The sequence below is a fragment of the Hyperolius riggenbachi genome, chromosome 5 (genome assembly GCF_040937935.1).
Source record: "Hyperolius riggenbachi isolate aHypRig1 chromosome 5, aHypRig1.pri, whole genome shotgun sequence".
NCBI classification, from domain to species: Eukaryota; Metazoa; Chordata; class Amphibia; order Anura; family Hyperoliidae; genus Hyperolius; species Hyperolius riggenbachi.
The window spans coordinates 41,030,877-41,052,274 of NC_090650.1; the positions used below are offsets into that span (position 1 = coordinate 41,030,877).

At 43.5% G+C, this 21,398-nt stretch overlaps 1 long non-coding RNA gene across 1 annotated transcript in view; it reads right to left on the reverse strand.

Moving 5' to 3' along the window:
• Nucleotides 1-17,813: 17,813 nt before the first annotated feature.
• LOC137519594 (uncharacterized) overlaps nt 17,814-21,398 on the reverse strand; it is a 74,446-nt gene continuing 70,861 nt past the window's right edge. Inside the window, exon 2 of the long non-coding RNA XR_011021025.1 lies at nt 17,814-18,107. This is a non-coding gene — a long non-coding RNA (uncharacterized lncRNA). The remainder of the gene's footprint in view (nt 18,108-21,398) is intronic.

Below are 21,398 nucleotides of genomic sequence, written 5' to 3' on the forward strand. Positions count from 1 at the left end.
CAAAGCAACCACTGTTCAGGCAGGTGGGGAGAATAAGCCTGTCCCCACTCAGGATTAAGACGTCGCTCTCTGTGGATAGAGGAAACTGTAGGGTAGATCACCCTTCCACCAAGGGTGGACTTCTGGATGCACAAAGGTGTACAGAGGCGCCGGAAGGATAAAAGTAGCTAAAAAGTTTAAAAATTGTTCTGGTTGCGGTGGTGGACCGGCCAACCATAAACAGACAAAAAGCTGTCAATATTCAAAACATATACAGTTTATTCAATTACTCCCATAAACAAAGTTGCAACGCGTTTCGCAGGCAAGAACCCGCTTCTTCAGGCAATAACAGACAGGAGCAATACACAGCGTGTAGTCTAGATGATGCTTGGCATCTTTTACCCCCCTATACATTCCTAGTGGTTTGGGTAGCCCCGAGCTGCTTGGTTACTCTGTAACAAGTTAATAAACTGTATACAATGCCCAGCAGCAGCAACTAAAGCAAATTACATTTTGGGTTGCATAACCAATGTTCTGAAATCATGGAACTGACCGCTAACAGCTCAAACAATTGACCGGTCGTTGGAAAATTCATCAGGAAAATCGCGTGGTGGGTACACGCCTGTAGCTGTTTTATTGTTACAAAAAAAAAGGAAAAAGAAAAATCACAATTCTCTTCTGCTTGTAAAAATGTCAGCAGACACAGCAGATGGTGGAGTGTCAAGAATTGGAACATTTATTTGAAATACTTCATGTGTCTCTAATAAGAAAATATTATAAAAAATGTTAATGGTAAATACAGTGTATAAGTAAAAGAAAAATACTCAAACTGCTCTACATTCCCTTTAACTAATTTCACGCATAGGGCTTGATTTACTAAAGGCTCATACACACGTCGGATTTTTCCAAACGACCCGTCGTTTGGACGTCCAGGTGGATCCGTCAAAACCAGCGTTATCAGCTGAACGACTGAATGTACACACGCCCGATTTGACTTCCAAACGACCGGTCGTTTGAACGTCCAAACGACGAGTCGTTTGGAAAAATCCGACGTGTGTATGAGCCTTAAAGAGAATCTGTATTGTTAAAATCGCACAAAAGTAAACATACCAGTGCGTTAGGGGACATCTCCTATTACCCTCTGTCACAATTTCGCCGCTCCTCGACGCATTAAAAGTGGTTAAAAACAGTTTTAAAAAGTTTGTTTATAAACAAACAAAATGGCCACCAAAACAGGAAGTAGGTTGATGTACAGTATGTCCACACATAGAAAATACATCCATACACAAGCAGGCTGTATACAGCCTTCCTTTTGAATCTCAAGAGATCATTTGTGTGTTTTTTTCCCCCTGCAGCTATCTTCCACTGAAGTGTCAGGCTGTTTCTTCCTGCAGAGTGCAGACAGCTCTGCCTGTATGTAATTCCTCAGTATGTGAAAGCCCAGCCAGCTCAGAGGAGGATTTTTCCAGCTTGTAAAAGATAAGAGAGAAGAGAGAAGCTTCCCTAATCTAAATAATACACAGGCAGTGTGCAGAGAGGGGCCTGGAGGGGGAGTTCATAGCAGAACCACAACACTGAAGAACTTGGCAGCCTTCCAGACACAGGCCGACAAGTCTGACAAGAGAGAGATAAGTTGATTTATTACAGAGATGGTGATAGTAGAACGTGCTGCAGTAAGCCAGAACACATTAGAATAGCTTTTGGAACTTGTAGGATGATAAAAAACAGGATGCAATTTTTGTTACGGAGTCTCTTTAAGACAAATAGCATGCCTTATCCGAGTTAACACGCCTTATCAGAGATAACATGCCTTATCAAAGTAAATACGCCTTATCAAAGTTAACGCCTTATCAGAGTAGCATAGCGAGCGATACAAACCCACGGGGGTTCAGAGCAGGACGAGTGGAACTTTCGTCTTTGCCAATTAGCAGGCATACGTTCATAACGCTCGCTATGCTACTCTGATAAAATGTGTTAACTTTGATAAGGCGTGTTATCTCTGATAAGGAGTGTTAACTCGGATAAGGCGTGTTATCTCGGATAAGGCATGCTATTTGTCTTAGTGAATCAAGCCCATGGTGCGATGTGATTGTCCTGAGGCAGGGGAGGCCGCAGCAGGACAATTGCACCACACCATTTCCACTTGCACGTCACCCAGTGGTCAAATGCGCCGACAAAGCAATATGCATAGCTCCGCCCCCAAACAGTGACGTGCTCCCTACTGGACAGAAGGTATTAATGCATGTGGGCCGCACCACCACTGCAATAATCTAAATAGACTGGTGCAGTGCAAATGACTCCACTGCAAATGCCTGCTGCGTGGTACCAACCGTATCATTCAGCAATGCACTGCAGAGTCGGCGTCAGGGGAGCGGAACACCAGTGGCAACAGAGAGCAATGTAACATGCTAGTGTGAAAGGGATCTTAAATGACCACTATTGTGAAAAAATAAAATACCTCCATATACAATGTACATTACTCCCAGAGTAAAATGCACTAGAAATTACTTTTTCTCTATGTTGCTGTCTGTTGCCGCACTAATTGGTGAAAGGTTCCCTGAGCCAATAACATTGCTTTTTACTATTAAATATACTTTTTATTGACTTAAAGGACTTACGAGGCCAGTAATAAAAAAAAAGTGAAGTACCTGCATCATGTTTAAATGCACGGAGGACGCCATCCGCTCCCTCTGTGCAGTTCCGCCGGGTCCCCGCAGTGCAATCGCCCCCCGTGCCGCTCCCGACCCCACAGTCAGCCTGGGTCAGGCTTTCCTGCCTCTCCTAATATGGCCGCCAGAGCTGGCCTCGGCTGCGCAGTCCGCATTGACGCGAGTGCGGCTGCGCAGCTCTAGGCCCCCCCGATCCACGCACAGGAGACAGCCTGTAGCGTGAATGGGGGGGAGGCCCTAGAGCTGCGCAGCCGCACTCGTGTCTATGTGGACTGCGCAGCCGCGGCCAGCTCCGGCGGCCATATTAGGAGAGACAGGAGAGCCCGCCCCAGGCTTTGAAGTCGAGAGCGGCACGGGGGGCGATTGCACTGCGGGGACCCAGCCGTCACTTTTATTGTAAAAGGGCAAAAAAAAAGATTACAGAGGTATTATCTGCACGCGGGCAGCAACAGTATAACAGTTGAAATATGAAAAACCATCAAAGGGTAGTAAGAGTCCTGCGATAATGGTAAAGGCAATGTACTAGAACCCTTTATCGGAGGAAAAACTTACCAAAAAGTAACATGTTAAAACCATACAAATATAAAAACAATTAAATATTCGTTTATTTTCTCAGTTCATAGTAAAAAAAATACACACTGTAGGATTATTTCAGAATCAAATATCCTCAACATAAATTGTGACAGGAACATAATCTAAGTTTAATGATAAGCGGTAGAAATAGCCAAACAAAATGTGTGAGTTTTTTTTATAAACAGCAGCGTTTTTTATTTATAAACTGGAATTGGTAGAACTAAGAAATAATGTGTTTTTTTTTTCTATATTTTCTTTATATTTTTCCCCATTAAAATACATAGAAAACAAAATTGTTCTAGAGAAAAAAATGCCATACAATAAAAGTCTAATTTGTTTTTGTTTCGAAAAAAATTATACATATTTAATTTAGGTGTCATAAGTAGGGATGACGTTGTTGCTGATTAAATAGGGACCTAGCTAAAATGTCAAAACTGCTCTGGTCTATAAGGGGGTAACAAGTCTAGATGCAAAGTGGTTACATTTTACAATTTGTCATGATAGTTCTTTAAAGAAAACCTGAACTGAAAATTAAAAGTCAAAATAAACATACACAAGTCATACTTACCTCCCGTGTAGTCTACTCCTCAATCTCTTTCTCCTGTCCCACGTCCTGTTTATCCACTGTGATCAAGGGAATTCTCCGTCCTCCATTTTGAAAATGGCCATTACTCTATAACATCTTTTTGGTCAGCACACTGTTAAACTGTAACATCGCCCACTTGAGCTATAGGGAAACATGGACATTACCTGGCACATCAGTTGTCCTCTCAGCTATAACTGACTGATTTATAACTGACAGCAACTGATATATTTCAGTTCTGACAAATATTGTCAGAACTGGAAGGGATCATTGTCAGCAGAAAATGGTGAGCTTCTGAGTGGAACTGATGGCAAGATAACTATGCAATGTTCATTTTAAGTTACCTCATGTGTTTATTTTAAATAATGTTACTCAGTTCAGGTTCCCTTTAAGGCTGGGTGCACACATAGCAGAACGCAAGCGTTGCGTAAAATGTTGCGTTTTTGCCGCTAATGGAAGTCTGTGGGCCACAGGGAAAAACGTATATAAAAACGCAAATGCATTGTCTTCGCGTTTTTAAACCTGTGTTTTTAAAAATGTTGGTTTTGTTGCATAATATTCATAGACGCATGAAAAATGCACATAATAAAAGTCAATGAGAGCGCAATGGTATGCGTTTTTCATGCGTTTTCCATGATTTTTTATATGCGTTTTACCCCCACCCCCATTTTTTTTTCTGTATTTCCGCTTCCTTTTGTCTTCCTAGTGATTTGCATAAATAGAAACCTAAAAACGCCTACAAAACACATTAAAACGCACGCAAAACGCATGAAAAATGCATCACAAATGCACCAAAAACGCACACAACATTAACATAAAACATGACGTAAAACGCAGCCTCCCACGCTATGTTATGTGTGCTTCCAGCCTCAATGTTTGCATTTGCTGAACATTTCCATCCTTTTTTTATTTTAGGGGAGGGGCTGTGGATAAAAAGGTTAGCAGCTCCCTGTTAGATTCAGCAGGTTTTTCAGGCATAGGTGAGAATTGCACATACATGTTATTGTCACAATGTACAGCTCTGCTTCAGGTATCTGTTTTAAACTATTACACAGCACAAGACAAATACATGGCACTTCCTGTCCCGGCAGGACACCTGGGAGGCGGGTGATTGGTCTGTGCTGAGGATTTGTTTGAAGGTTATGTGGAGATATTGTCATTAGAAGTCAGCGGCGCTGACAGGTGCGATCCTCAGAGGACTTCCAGGAGCCGCTCTGGATGAACTCAGTCAGGATGCATTAAATAAAGCACAAAGCTTATTTTATCTTTGATACATGGTGCTGCTGGAAGAACAGCGTTTTGGGGAGATGCAGTATTTTTTCATTACTGTTCAATGCAATTGTGCAAAAGATTTGTAGCCAGCTTAGTGCTTCAGATGTGCCTGGCTCTCAAGTGTACCTGTCAAGCATACATAGAGCTGCTGGCTGCCTGGCTCCTGAATGATGACCATTCAGGTTATCTGTATATTACAAACTGGTATAGTAAACAGGAAGCTTTATTAATATGACATTACTATCATTATTATTATTACTATTATTCATTGTATATCTATTATCGGTATTACCTTGTTATCAACATTACTAGTTTTAGTGAAATTAAAATAATTAGAATCCAGTGACATTCTGTCATAGCTAAATTATTATTATTATTTGTATTGTACTTTCTATCTTAGGGATGGTCAACGAAACTGGTATAGTAAACCATGAGTTTTATTACTATTACTTTACTATCAATATTATTATTATCACCATATTATGATGTATAAATAATTGAAGCGACTAAGTGTGATATAATAATAATAATAATAATAATACTATTCCCTTGCATAACTATTATTATTAGTTTTACCTTATTATTAACATTACTTTTATTACCAGTGGCGTAACAACAGGCCCTGCAGCCCATGCGTCCGCGGGGGGTATAGCCTTCCCATCAGTCACCAGGCCTCCCCCCCCCCTGGGGCCCGCGGGGAGAGGGGACGTTTCCCCCCCCCCTCTCCCTCACCTCGGGGCTCTCCCCTCTGCGCTCCCCTCCAGCTAGTTACAGTGTGTGGGCAGCGGGCAGCGGCGGGCAGATACATACCTTCTTCCGTGCCTTCCATCGCAGACTTCTCGCTCTAGCGGCTGACGTCACTTCCGGAAGTGACGTCAGCTGCTAGAGCGAGAAGTCTGTGATGGAAGGCACGGAAGAAGGTATGTATCTGCCCGCCGCTGCCCACTGCCCACACTGTATCTAGCTGGAGGGGAGCGCAGAGGGGAGAGCCCCGAGGTGAGGGAGAGGGGGGGAACTTCCCCTCTCCCCGCCGACTGTGGCCAAGGTTTTCCCCTCATGCTGCCACCCCTCCAGCCCCCACAAAACGGCCAAGAGCGGGCCCCAGGGGAGGGGGGGGGGCCTGCTCTTAAATTCTGCAGGGGGGCCCGGTGGGGCCTAGTTACGCCCTTGTTTATTATTCTATCTATCTCTATCTAGCTATCTATCTATCTAGCTATCTATCTAGCTATTTATCGATCTACTATATGTTAGGGATGGTCAATGATTCTTCCATTGTATACTATTGTTACTGAAATGAAAATAATTAGGATGCAGTGACTTTCTGTCATAGCTAAATTATTATAATGATGATGATTCTTTCTATAGCACTACCTATCTATCTATCTATCTATCTATCTATCTATCTATCTATCTATCTATATCCTGTATATCCATCTAACTATTTCAGGGATGGTCCGCGAGATCCTAATAATTGCACGTTTCTGCACATTTCTGCAGTTTTGGAATGGACCAATGAAAAGCAGCAGCTGTACCTACAACTGGCCCATCTCCAAGCTGCATACATTTTTACAGAATTAGCATAAAATTCCCATCAACCTGGAATTATTTGCATCTTATTGACCATCCCTAATCTATTTACCTATCTTATTATCAGTATTATTCATGATAGATATTACTCTGTTGACTTATGACAATGAAGAGGAATCAATCTACAAATATGCCTCTTTATCATGATATTGTTATTGGGGCAGCACAGTGGCTGAGAGGTAAGCTCTCTCTCTCTCTCTCTCTGAGAGTCCAAGACGCAGTTCCAAACCAAGGCTATCTAGATGGAGAACATAGATTCTCCCCATTCATTGATTCCTGGGCTAACGATCCGCAGCCAGGAGCGTGCCTGCACACACGCGATCAGCTGCGGGAGCGCACATGGCCTCTTGGACGTAGCTCCACGTCCAGGAGGACAAAGTGGTTAAGGTGATAGTGAAGCACACAAAAAAAGACAGATACTCACCTATGGAGAGGGAAGGCTCTGGATCCTATAGAGCTCTAACGTTACTGTGTCTGTGTCCCAGTTCCAGTGGTAAACATTTTAAAAAAAAATGTTTCCGCACATGGGGCTTGATTGACTAAACCGTGATAAGACAAATATCACACCTTATCAAAGATATCACACGTTATCAAAGTTATCGAACGTTATCAAATGTTATCACGCATTATCAAAGTTAACATGCCTTATCAGAGTAGCATACCGAGCGCTACGAACCCGCAGGGCCTCAGGGCAGGACGAGTGCCATTGCAAATTAGCAGGCATAAGTTCATAGCGCGTGATAACTTTGATAACGTGTGATATTTGTCTTATCACGGTTTAGTGAATCAAGCCCCTTGTCTTATTCAGGAACTGTATGACTTCTTTATTATCCCAGCACACACGTCTCAGCATCTGACCGTCACAGCCGACGATTGTTTCGGGGGCCACAAAGGTACGCCTTTATCAGGGCATGCCTCTTACATCTATATATTGCTGTATACTGCTTTTTAACCTTGCCCTACCAGCGATGTTAAGCCAAGGCTATGATGTCACACAGCCTTCCTGCCCCAGAGCACTTTAGGAGATCAAGTGATATTCAGGGCCGGATTTGTACTCTTTACCGCCCAAGGCCACTGTCACCAGCCGCACCCTTCAGTATAGGTAGTTGGATGACTCCTCCCCCCTCCCTCCAGTACAGGTAGCCAGATGACCCCTCCCCCTTTCTCTCCAGTAAAGGTAGCCAGATGACTCCCTTAATCCCTCCTTTTTCCACCCCTTTCATTATAGGTAGCCAGCTCACCTTCACATCGCAGCAGCCATCAGCTCATCTCCAGTGTAGAAGCTTCCTCTTGCTTTCCGTCTCCAATGCTGCCGAAGTCCATAGCCGCCAGCCACAATGCAGATGTGCAAAGAGAGCAAGGTGGCTGCTGCACAGGCGGCTGGCAGCAGATTACCAGAGTCCCGCGGTCAGGTGCTCGCCTGATCTCCCTGCATTGCAGCATCTGCAATGCTGCACCAGTTAATCTGCTGCTTTGGTGCCCTTGCTCCTGTTGTGCCCTAGACCATGGCCTAGGTGGCCTTGGCCTAAATCCAGCCTTGGTGATATTCTTATTCACTAATCACTACACAGATGGGAGGGAAAAAAAAAAAGTTCTCAGTGGTTCACCTATCCAGCAGTAAAGATGCTGGCGTCACTCATGAACTTAAGAATGTACATCAGGGTAGGACAAGATTTAACAATGGGCAACACTGAATAAATAGTTTATGAATGCATATTGTAAAAAATAGGCAATATTTTAATTAAAAGACCACTCCAGAGCAAAAAGTAGCAGTTAAAATCTAACAGAACTAATAGGTTTTAGAATGGTCCATTTTATCATGAGGGATTCTCAGGTTTTTTTTTGTTTTTTTTTGTTACTGAAACGGAAGTTGCTCACTCTAACTGCCAAAATAGTGAGTAGAAAGGCTGGCTGGTATCTTAATATTTTGGCAGTTAAACTTAGCTTCAGGAAATGCCTTTGATAACAATGAAGACCCTGAGAATCCCCCATGAGGAGATGGACTAGTGCATAATCTGTTGAATCTGCTAACTGTATTTTTCGGACTATAAGCTGCTCCTGACCATAAGACACACCAAGATATAGAGGACAAAAACCAGGAGTAAAAAACATATACTAAACCTGGTGCCTCCATGGTGAAGAGGAATCTTGTGGATTATGCCCCCTTGTACCTCTTTTGTCTCCCTGTGTCCTTCTGTGTCCCCATGTGTCCGTCTCTGTCCTCCTTGTGTCCTCCTCTATGCTCTTTTGTGTCCCTCTGGGTCCTCTGTTTGTCCTCTGCATCCTCCCCTGCATGGGAGAGTCCCCGACATTGCGGCGGGTTGGAGATTCGTGTTGGCAGGCATTCACAAGTCAGGAACTCCCTGCATTTGGATTATAAGATGCAGTGACTTTTTCCACCACTTTTGGGGGAGAAAAAGTGAGTCTTAAAGAGAACCAGAGAGGAAGCACCCTCATGTATTTTATTACATTTATCAGTGGGAACATGACAGTAAACACCTACCCTGCTTTTAGTTTTATTCTTCTCAGTCTAATCTATCTGTTATCAACTGTGATAAGAATCCACCGACTATTCAGTCGAGGTTTGACCTGGAATAATTATAGCTGAGTCACTCTTCTGTGGAGTCTTTTCAAGCCCAAGCCTTCCCTCTCCTGGATCAGATTTCATGCTTTACATACTGAGAGCTGTGATGACATGGGAGGGGCTGCTGCTGCAGGAAAAATCTCTGTCTAACAGACAAGTGTGGCTGTGTGATCTGTGTGCTCTGTCTGTGCAGCCAGTCATCATTATTATCTACTGTATGCAGTTTCATTACTATGAGAGACACTTCCTACAGGCAGCCACACAGCATGCCAGAATATGAAGTTGAAAGCACACAGAAGAAATGCTGCAGCTGCAGCCCTGCTTGTCTATAGTCTCATATAGCCTAGACAGCACATCCAGAACACCTCATAACCTGGAAGCAGAAAGGGATATGAGCCGGCGGCCATATTGGATATTTCCTGGAGCAGCAATGGATAAAAAGCACTCAAAAAGGCACACCAGAGTGGCAAAATTATCGGGTAGAGCATTTATTCTTTACAAGCTATCAACTGATATGTTTATTTTGTGTGAATCGTTCATCTCTGGTTCCCTTTAAGTCCAAAAAATGCAGTCCATTTTTTTTTTCTATAGTGGCCCTTTAAGTTCTAGTGGATCTGGACGCAGATTTGGTTTTCGGTGATAGGAATTATTTGCATATTCACTCAGTGAGGCATCATGGGAGATCTTTGTTTTCCTCACACACCACAGAATAATGGCAGATAGTGAAGCAGCTGAATAGAGTAGCCTGGCGACTCTGATTGGCTACGTGAGTATCCAGTTATAAGCCATATTAACGGCTCTACTCCAACTGTAAACGTCTATCTGGTTACTAATTTCACAGTGCTTCTTCTATCTCTTAACACTGGTTTCTTTAGACTTCTTGATCTTGAGAATGAACGTTTGCTTCTTGAGACAGAGGTCACAGCTTAATGGGAAGACGTTTTTGTAGTGGTTTGTGCCGCCTTTGTATTCTAGCAGGGATGTGGGCAAGGTCAGTATAAAACTGATGGTTTCTTTATAAGCCTCGTGTAACTTCACAGGAAAGGAGATTGCTCTGAAAATACAAGCCTTGCCGAGCTTTCACAGACCTATTCCCATCAGGCAGACGGGGGAACTGTAACCTTGTAATCGCATTTGACACTATTCTGGGAAAAATGTGTTCAACCTTTTAAAAGAATTTTGCTGGCCTCTGTAGAAAACTACATTTGTGGCTTTTGATACCTGGGTAAGTGTCTACAGGTGGCAGAAAAATACATGGCTGTTTTCCCTGAGTGCAGCAGGCGCTATCAGTGCCAAACTGCAGGTACAAATAAAATGTAATATTTCCTATATTTATGTCACCTGCAGTGTGGGGGTTCAGCTTGTGTTTTTGGACTGTTAGGCACCTCAAAGAAGGACTTTAATAACCCAGGATTGAAGTAGGGTGGCGGCTCCAGCTTCAAATTTTTGGGGGCACAAAGGGGGCATGATGGCTGGCTGGTGGGGTCCATTTGGGTGTTTAAAATTGATGTTTGTATAGTGAGCTTTAGATATTTTTTGCCTAACTCGGGTAATAAAATTAAGGCTAACTAGTTCAGCAATGATATGAGCCAAATGTAAACATCACAAACAGAACTCAGAGGCTTTTGAGCAGAACAGATTGTCCAAATGATGGTGCTATTATTCAAAAAAGTTACCTACAGATGTACTTGGCTAGTTTGCTCATATGCTTTAATCCTTACTTCTCTGTTATGTTGATAGAAAGCGATCCGCTTCAGTTGCACACCAGTAAAAACAACCCCTTTAGGGATTGCACTCACCCAGCTAGATTGACCACTATGAGATTGGTCAAATGATCGCTCTGTATGTCTCCTCCTTTCGATCAGCAGGTCTCTGTGTGGGTTCCTGTTCTCTCCAGGCGATGTTGTCACCACAGATGAAGATATGATTCAGAGATACCTTGCAAAGGAATAGCATCCCATAGTTAGCTCCACCCTACGCGTTTCGTCACCCGCGTGACTCATCACGCCCCTGATGAGTCACACATGTGACGAAACGCGTAGGGTGGAGCTAACGGACAGTGGGGAAGTTTGGCACGGAGGAGTATACAGTGGCGGTAGCGTGGATTCCCAGCGAGATTGTCCGGGAGGCACAGGGGAGAGCCCGTTAAATACTCTAAGCGCAGTTATACCCACGTGTTTGTAAGTACTCTTTTATAATAAAGCTGATTTTATCATAACGATTTTACGCTATGGGATGCTATTTCTTTGCGAGGTATCTCTGAATCATATCTTCATCTGTGGTGACAGCATTGCCTGGAGAACAGGAACCCACGCAGAGACCTGTTGCTCGAAAGCAGGAGACATACAGAGCGATCATTTGACCAATCTCATAGTGGTCAATCTGGCTGGGTGAGTGCAATCCCTAAGGGGGTCGTTTTTACTGGTGTGAAATTGAAGCGGAGCGCTTTCTATCAATACAACAGAGACTTTTAAAGGGACATTGCTGAACCCTACATAGAGCGCATACGCAAGTGGATGTGTATACATTTTTGATATTTATAGAGACTGTTTCTATCATCCATAAATTGCAGCGCTGTTCATTATACTATTTATTTACTCCTTACTTGCTAGCAATCTGCTCCTGTGTGGAAAGATCACAGACAAAGCCCATTCCAGCCCCCAGTTTGTGTCTCACGACTCTACAAGCAAGGGGAAGGGGAAGGGGAAGGGGAAGGGGAAGAGGCAAGACGGAGGGAAATACTGTGTGCATAATTCCTTATCTTAGTAGCTAAGCATTGCTGGACACTAGAGCTTGTATTTTACAGATTTTACAGACAGGAAGTTGTGAATCAAGATTATTATCCTGCATTTTACGGGGAGGGGGGGTGGGGGGGGGACTGCCGGGGGGGACGAGTACTGTAAACAGTGCACAGGAAAAATAAGTGTTAACTTTTGTTTTGTTAAAGGACTTCCGAGGCCAAAATCTGCCCCCAAAACGTAAAAAAAAGTTAACTACCTGCATGACTTTGTAAGGCAGCTCTAGGGCCAATCCTCCGATCCACGCTGCCTGTTACGTGGATCGGGGGGTTGGCCCTAGAGCTGCGCAGCCACAGTAGCGGCTATGCGGACTGCGCAGCCGTGGCCAGCTCCGGCGGCCATCTTTCTGCAGGCTGCAGATACCGACCCGGACCGTGGGGTCGCAGCCTTTCGGGGGGCTATTGAGCAGAGGGGACCAGGCGGAACGGCACAGAGGGCGCGGACGGCGTCCTCCGTGCCTTACAAAGTCATGCAGGTAGTTAACTTTTTTTACATTTTGGGGGCAGATTTTGGCCTCGGAAGTCCTTTAATGAAAGCCGATGTCTTGCTGACGACGGCCCTGATTCATCACAGGCACTGTGATCGGGTTTAGGAACAAGCTGTTCCCATTCACCAATCATGGAACAGCAGGATTCTGACAGAAACGAATGTCTGGGGTGTGGCTGTCGGGAATGACGAGGTAAAAAAAAGCGAGTAAATAAATCTATGCCCCTGGTGCTGAAGTGAAGCCTGCAGGGGCGTAGATATGTGTACCAGCAGAGATACTGTAAATAAAGAGGTAGCAGAGATCGAGGCAGTTTCTAGGCTAAATTGCACCCAAGGCAAGGGTGTAAAAATTGCCCCCCCTTCCCCCCCCCACCCCCGTGGACTCGCAAATCTTTACTCTTTAGGGACAGTCACAGAGCCAAAGGTCACGAGTAGATCTGCCTACTTACTAGTGACCAGCCGCTCATCCAGGAGGAAGCAGGGACCAGGCAGGCAAAACGCACAGGTGAAGAGAGCCCGGAAAGCCGACTCCTCCATGGACAGCCTGCAGTACCGCTACAGGACATCAGGTGTCATCGCGCGGTGGTGACGTGATGATTATTTGACGTCTGATGCAGGCAGCCTAGGAGGAGTCAAGGAAGGTGATCGTGCTGGTAATCTTCTTCTTCCATTTGGCTGCACCGCACGTCACCAGCTCCCTAGCGGTTATGTCCTTCTGCCTGCGCCCCCCTTCTTCTACTTGCTGGTCTGCGCCCGGGGCAGTCGCCCTGCCCAAGAAATGGCCCTGGCAGAGATATATAATGATAAATTAAAGTATGCTTTATTGCAGCTCTGTAAACAAGTCCTATTGTGATGAAATTATCATCAGCTGATATCCAATGATCATCAGGCTGCATCTCTTGTGAAAAAACGGTGCAGAGCAAAATTTCAGTTAGCAACACCAGAGGAAAAACGCAGCAGGTGGTGTTTTAAATAGAGTTCTGTCAACAGTCTTCATAAATATTCATGCTTGTCAATATGTTAGTAGACTTATTCACCTACTTCTCCTTCTCTCCATATTGCAGTGAATACAACTCCCACCTACTGTTGCTTTTTCATATTGAAGAACGGAGGTAAAATAAAAGGGCTCAGCTATCTCATTTAAGTGTGATTTATTGAGGAAAAAAAAGCACAATCCCTCCAGCTCTCCTCTACAGTCTGCTAGGAGTAATGCCAGCCATTATTACAACCTGCATACTGAGCATAACTTCATTCACTTTTATGGGAGCCAATGAGCACTTGTGCTCACCATGGATTGGAGTAGGGGCCTATATATAGATTGAAGAGATGCTCTAATAAAAATGATGTTTACGTGTTAGACTAGAGCAGGGGTCTCAAACTCACGGCCCGCGGGCCATTTGCGGCCCTTGATACAATATTTTGTGGCCCTCGCCGGCAAAAGCTTCCTTATAGTTCGCTTCAGTGCTCCCAAGTAATCCTCCGCATCCCCGCCGCTAAACAAGGGCTGCAGAGCCCCAAATCGCCCGGGGGGCAATCTGCCGGCATTTCCCGGAATGGGCAGAGCTTTCAGCTTCAGCTCTGTCCCTCCTGACGTCAATCGCCGCACGGATCGCCGCCTCTCCCCGCCCCTCTCTGTGAAGGAAGAGTGAGAGAGGCGGGCAGAGGCGGCGATGCGCCGCGATTGTGAAATTCCTTATGCGGCCCAGCCTCATCCTGACTTTGCACCCTGCGGCCCCCCAGGTAAATTGAGTTTGAGACCCCTGGACTAGAGGTAGGAGGAGTAGCTTATGTAAAAAGGTAAAAAAAAAGCTTTAAAGGATTTTATTGAACACTTTAAAAAGACAACACGTTTCGCGGGTCCTTATCCGCTTCTTCAGGTCAAGTGATAAGTGTCTTTAAAAATGAACACTATTATTTATTTTTAAATGTACCACTCATTCTAAAATGAGTGGTACGTCTTCTCCTTTGTGTATAGCAAGTGATAAGTGTAGCGCTCATTTGTGCTTATTTTTTTCCTGTAAATAAAGTCTCCAACATCTGAAACTGCTAATTGAAACAGGTGAAAAGAACATCAGAAACATAAAAAGATTCAATTTAGATCCTTCTCATCTCATGTGGTCGAGTTTGTGGGTATTTGGCCAACACTAATTTGAAGAAAAGCTACTGGAGAAGAAGCCACTCACCTCCCCCTCCCATTCTGTCTGTCAGTGGGGGTGTGGCTATGTGAGGATGAAAAACAATATTAACCCCTTTGCAGTCATAACCATCTGTGCAGTAACCTGTATGACAGATAGTGATAAAAATTAGTTCTCAGAAAAACAAACCACAAAAAACTTTAGTGTTATTAAAGGAATACTATTGATTCACATATATTTTTTCAATTGACACAGGAATTGTTTGGGAAGTGCTGCTAAGTACTGGTGTGTACATTTTAGTAGCAACTACTTCTTTGTTTACTGTTAGCAAAATACATTCAAACTTTACTGACGCCAAAACTGAGGGCTGACTGAGCCATGAGGAGAGGGGAAATTCCCCTCACACTAGATCAGTTAACTCTATGTGTGACAGAGAGAAAGCTCCCAACAGCTGCAGCTTCTGTGTCCTGTGTTTCTGACTTAAGTGTCTAAAGAGAACAGAGGAAATGTAACTAATTCTCACAGCATTTCATACTGTTTTTGCTTTCAGAGTTTTATATGTTTGATATTTGCTTTCTGTAGTCTGATATGCAACTCTGGCTGTGCATTGAAACAGACACCCCTTCTGCAATTGATTTGTCCCAGTATAGCTAAATCCTACCCTCAATAAATTACAGCTTTTGCCTCTGATATTTAACATGAAAAGTAGGAAAATGTTTACACAGCTACTTAGACATTATTTGTACATTGTCATTTTAGAACACTTGGGTATCGATATTATTCCTTTAAGTCGACTTACCAACAATCATCAAGGTTTCCTCATTTGAGTTGGTCCTTAGTCTATCTAACATCACTCAGCACCCAAGTAGACACTTGCATCCAAGTTTGAACTCCAGATTGCATACAACTGCTATTTGCCATTTTAGCTCATTATTTTGAATTATATAAGTATGACAGTTTATTGTTCTTTACAAAAATTGCTGGTTAATGCATGTGTGGGGTAGAGTTACCTTTATATACTGTGAAGGTTAAGATTAGAACCCCAATTACTCTCTTCCTGCCATGTCATGGGCCAAATGGGTTGGTATTGTACAGGCAGTGGAGCCCCACACTATCTGGCAATATCAATCAGCATGGTGATTAAAGCGGATCTGAGATGAAAAACTAACTATAACAATTAACTTGTCTATATATCTTATCTACGGTTTACACAGCAAATCTAGCTGCCAACAGCTTTAATAGAAGTGTGATACAATGACAGCAGCCATGTTGTTTTTAAACATTACACAGAGGCAGGCTTATCTGCATCTTGAGCACTCAGCCTGTGAAAAAAAACCTAATCCCCCTCCTCCCTCCTCCCCTCTGCCTCTGAAATCAATGGCTAGTAACACCTCCTTCTCCTCCTCCTGCCCAGACTGGCTCCCATGATCCCTTGCTAATGCCAAGGCTCTCTGAAAACCTGTGGGCTTGGCTTCTTTAGTTTATAGGGAATTAGAGTATTAAAACAAAAAGAAAAAAGTTTTTGGCTTGAGGAATGCGGTGTCCTATAAACAATAGGAAAGGAACACAAATATGCAATGAGTAAAAGTTCACCTCGGATCCACTTTAACATGGCTAAAAAGGCTTGGATGGCAATGCAGATTTAAAATAAATAAATAAAAGTTTAACAAATAACAAACATTGCAAAAGGCATCATTTTGAGTGGAGTGGTGCGTCTTATCATCTGTCTAAAGCAAGTGAAAAGTGTAGCGCCAATGTGCACTTATTTTCCCCTGTGAATAAGGTCTCCAACATCCGAAACTACTAATTGAAACAGGTGAAAAGAACATCAGAAACATAAAAAGATTCAATTGAGATCCTTCTCACATGGCCGAGTAAGTGGCTATTTGCCCAACACAAATTTCACAAGTTTCAATTTATTGGAATCTATAACTCAGAAGACAATACAAAAAAACAGCACGGCAGGAACAGCTGAAAGTATACAACGAAGAGAGATACGGTAGAATAGAAAAAAAAAAGTTTGTGTGTTACATGAAATATAAATTGAGTACAAAGACCAATATTACTACATGAGTATGAAGGACTAGAAGAAATTGATACTCTCAGGCTTGCAAATGGATATGCTCTCACAAACAATAATGGTCTATCCTACCTTCCTCTACCGTAAGAAATAAGTAAGTGAAACAAGCACAATTTTTAGCATCCAGGGCATATTAATAGTACATTAAAAAGGCATGCTAACAACGTGGCTCATTATAAAAAAAGACTTCAATTTTACCGGGTTTTTTTGTATTTAAAAGTTTAGCAGGGGCCTTTATTACCCTACTTCCGAGGCCTGCCCTACTACAGAAATTTCAGGCAGGTAAGGACTGATGTAATTATTTTATTGCACACATTAGCAGAGAGCAAACAAAAGCTTTCATCAGTAGGGGGTGTGGAGAGATAGGACATTATGTTTCAAAGAGTGTAGGGAAGCCACAGATGCTATTTTCACATCTTCCCCTGGATAAATAATGGGCAGCAAGAAGGGGAGGGGGTAAACTTGAAGCTCCTATAGCTATTAGAAACCAGGACAAACTGCAGAAAAAAAAAGTGGCGCTTGGTTCTCTTTAAAGGACTTACGAGGCGAAAATGCTAAAAAAAGTAAATTACCTGCCTCATCTTTTATGGCACGGAGGACGCCGTCCGCGCCCTCCGTGCCGATCCGCCGGGTCCCCCCGCTCATTAGCCCCCCGGGCCGGCTGCCGACCCCACGGACCGGGTCGGGCTCTCCTGCCACCCGCAATATGGCCGCTTCCTTTGGCCGCGGCTGCGCAGTCCGCCTGGCCGCGAGTGCGGCTGCGCAGCTCTAGGGCCAACCCCCCTGATCCACGCTACGTAGCGGCACGGAGGGCGCGGACGGCGTCCTCCGTGCCATAAAAGATGAGGCAGGTAATTTACTTTTTTTAGCATTTTCGCCTCGTAAGTCCTTTAAGCCACTGGGAAGCTACTAGTATAAACTGCAATAACCTGTGTTGTGGGTTCTTAAATTGAGACGGCTTCCGGCCTGACAAAACAGTGTTAGATCCTTACGTACTCCACAAGGAAAGAGCTGAGTGACAATGGCCATGAGCCTGGCCTAAAATCAGAAGACAATTGTGTGGACAGTAAAACTTTAACACTCATTTTTTTTTTTTATTGAATCAAGCAAATTCACATTTTGTGTGCGTTAAACAATTGCCAGCCCTCAACGCCGGTGAACGGTGTATCTGAATGGGGCCCATATAGAAGGACACTGACAGGGCTAAGACTTGCATCGTGACCTCTGCATCGAAGAAGGTTTTCAATCTGTGGGCGTCTCGACCGTAATACAAGAGGCGCAGCGGCCATTAATCATCCCGCCTCCTGTTTACTACTGTAACCGATCTTCAAAATCAGGATCAATGCTTCTTGCTTCTCGACCTGGAAAACAAGTGTACATGGAAGAGAATGTCACGCCAGTCAACGTTAAAAAGGTCAGTTTTTAATTCACCTTGGCTGCCTGGATTCCTCTCACTATCTGGATGAAAATCACCTCATGGGATGAAATGATTACATTATACAATTGTTTTGTCTCCTTTTTTTTCTGTGTGTTTTTTATGATTACTAGAAAAACAACCCTGCTACCCATAAACACGCTCGGGCATTCGGAACATCTGAGAATAATCGATATGGCGGCGTATTGCCAATCACAAGGTTAAATTAAGCTCACTCAGAAATGCATAGGTCTCCCTTCTAGCTTATATTACACAAAATAGCCATCGTTACGCTTTTTTTTTTTTTTTTTATTGTACTATCATTGTTTCCGCTACACATAAAACAAAATTGCCACTTTATTGCAAATATTTGAATGCCTCTAATAAAAAAGGATGTCATCTTGTGCTGAATATTTATCCTGAAATGGGAGTATGAAATATTACTGATTCGGCGTTAGCTGAAAGACAACGCGTTTTACCAACGCCTATTTTTATGTGTGTTTGGGCTCACGGCCAAATGTACATATATATTTAAAATAAACTTTAAAAAATCCCTGTTCTCATATAGTGTTTTCTGCCGGCCCTTCCTGACTGTCTGCTTTTGCTGTTAGGGGGTGGGCTGCTGAATTTGGCACAATAAATTTAACTTTAAAAATTATGCACAAATATGAATTTGATAGAAATTTTGTAATATGTTAAATTATATTTTGCACGTTGTCAGGTGGTAGGAGACATGTTTGTTTGCTTTGCTCCCCTTGTGGTGCTTTCCCCAGAGGAGTAGCTATGGGGGGGGCAAGGGGTACATCTGTCCCCAGGCGCAGCATCTGGGGGTGGGGGGGCAGTTACAGGTTTTACTTTCCCTGATGCGTCCCCATTGAAGAGACTATGAAAGACGGTTGAAGGATCCAATCTTCTCTCCTGCTTCCTCCTGCTCTCTGCCCTGGAGTTTTGTTTTATTTTATCTCCCTGCTATAATCAGCGCTTGCCATGTTTGCATCAGCAAAGTAGATCATGTGTATTTCAGCAAATCTCCCAACTTTCTAATGCCTTACACACACGATGCAATTTCCTGCCAGGTCAATGGGTCAAATTGATCATTTCCTGCATGTCCGAACTGCTACTGATGGAGAACAGGATCAATTTTGTGCAGTGCTGATCTGAAAATCGATCCTGTTCTTAATCAGGTGCAGATCAGACAGATGCAGTAAATTATTCTAAAACTCAAACATCTCTGGGAAAGCATGATGGACCATCTTATGGTTCGCACCTTGTCACGAGGGAGTGCAAAACTGACTTTGTCCCCGGGTGCTGAAACCCCTAGCTACGCCTCTGGCTTTCCCAGACCAACTTACAGTATTTGCTGCTTACTTTTAGGCCCCTCAAGGATCTCTGCTGTGAGGAGGCTGCAGCACCAAGAGAGTGGCTAAGATCAGCTGAGTGTGGAAGCGCATGCGGCGGGGATGGTTGATATCTACGCCGTGGCAGGAATAATAGGTTCCAAACATGGCGTAGATTTCAACAGAGCAGCCAGGAAGCTTTTAAAGGTAAGTAAAATCATGAAATTTGGCTTTAAGTATAAATATTCTAGCATAGGGGCATATCTCCAAATCATGGGGCCTCCAGTAAAACTGCTATTCCCCCATTTACAACTCTACCCCCTGTCTCCCCATAATGAGCCCCTATGGCCTGGGAAACCATCTTCTGGGGGTTATATAACACGTGTCTCTTCCCATACCAATGTGGCCACCATGGCTTCCTCCACCCTCAAAGAGACACTGAAACGAAAAAAAAATTATGATATAATGAATTGGTTGTGTAGTACAGCTAAGAAATAAAACATTAGGAGCAGAGTGCAGAGACATAAGTCTAATATTTGTTTCCAGTACACGAAGAGTTAAGAAACTCCCGTTGTTATCTATGCAAATAGCCATTGAGCTCTATGACTTTCAAAGTCGCAGAGATCTCTAAATTCTGATGGTTTTTATCTCAACTGTATTGTTTTTATCTTTTGCAGGGAACAATTCAGAACAGGTCAAAAGTTTACTGCCTGTTCTGTAAAACATTTAGAATGCTGAGTAGTGTGTAAACTGCAAATATTAGAGAATGATGCAATGTTATAAAAAAAAAAAAAAAAAAAAGCTGTAAAACTGAAAATAAAAATATGAGAATATTTTTTTTGCTACTAATCTTCTAGTAATTACCCATACTACACAACCAATTCATTATATCATAATTTTTTTTGCGCTTCAGTGTCTCTTTAATGAGTGTGGCCACAAACAGCACATGCTATGAAGAGGGGGCTACATCAGAGAGAGGGAACTGGAGTAGTTGCACCCTTTGCAGCCCTTCCACCCCTCCTTCATGGGATGCTCCCCAGTAGTCACATCTTTACTCTACTGGCAACTTTCTGACAACCCAGCAAGCCCAAGTAGAAATCTTGGTGTAAGGAGTGGTTCACATGGATGGTAAACGCAAAGTTTTCGATGGCCGACAAAAGGGATCTACCGCCGTTGCATTCAAATGAATGTAAGCATTTTGTATTGTAAACGCTGGTGACAGCAGTTGGCGTCGTTCAAGCAAACGTAGCAGTAGATCCCATCGTCTTGTATCGTCTTAGACTATTCTGGAAGTGATTTGCTTTTGCTGCCGTTATTGTTGTATTATTATTATTATTATTTATTGTACTAATAAAGCACCAACATATTACGCAGCGCTGGACATTAGTTTAGGTTACAGACAATATTTAGGGGTGACATACAGCAAAATGACAATACATGAATACAAGAAAGACCACAGTATGAGTACAAGGTAATACTTAGTCACTGGAGGGGAGCATGTAGATTAGGCAAGTTAGGTTCACTCAGATGCATAGCATGGGTGCACAGTAATGGAGGTGCATTATCAGGTAGGACACAAAAGGAGGAGGACCCTGCCCAAAGGCTTACAATCTAGAGGGAGACGTAAGGACACGAGAGGTAGGGGACCAGAGTTCAGCTGCGGGTTTAGACCACTTGTGAGGGGTGGTAGGCCAGAGTAAAAAGGTGAGTTTTGAGGGCTTTCTTGAAGATGTTGAAGGAGGGGGCTGCCCTAATGGGTGGAGGTAGGTAGTTCCATAGTGTTGGAGCAACTCTTGAGAAGTCCTGGAGGCGTGCATGGGACTGAGTGATGCGGGGGGAGGTTCCAATTCATTGGAAGAGCGGAGTGAGCGGCTAGGTGTGTACCTCTGAGTAAGATTGGA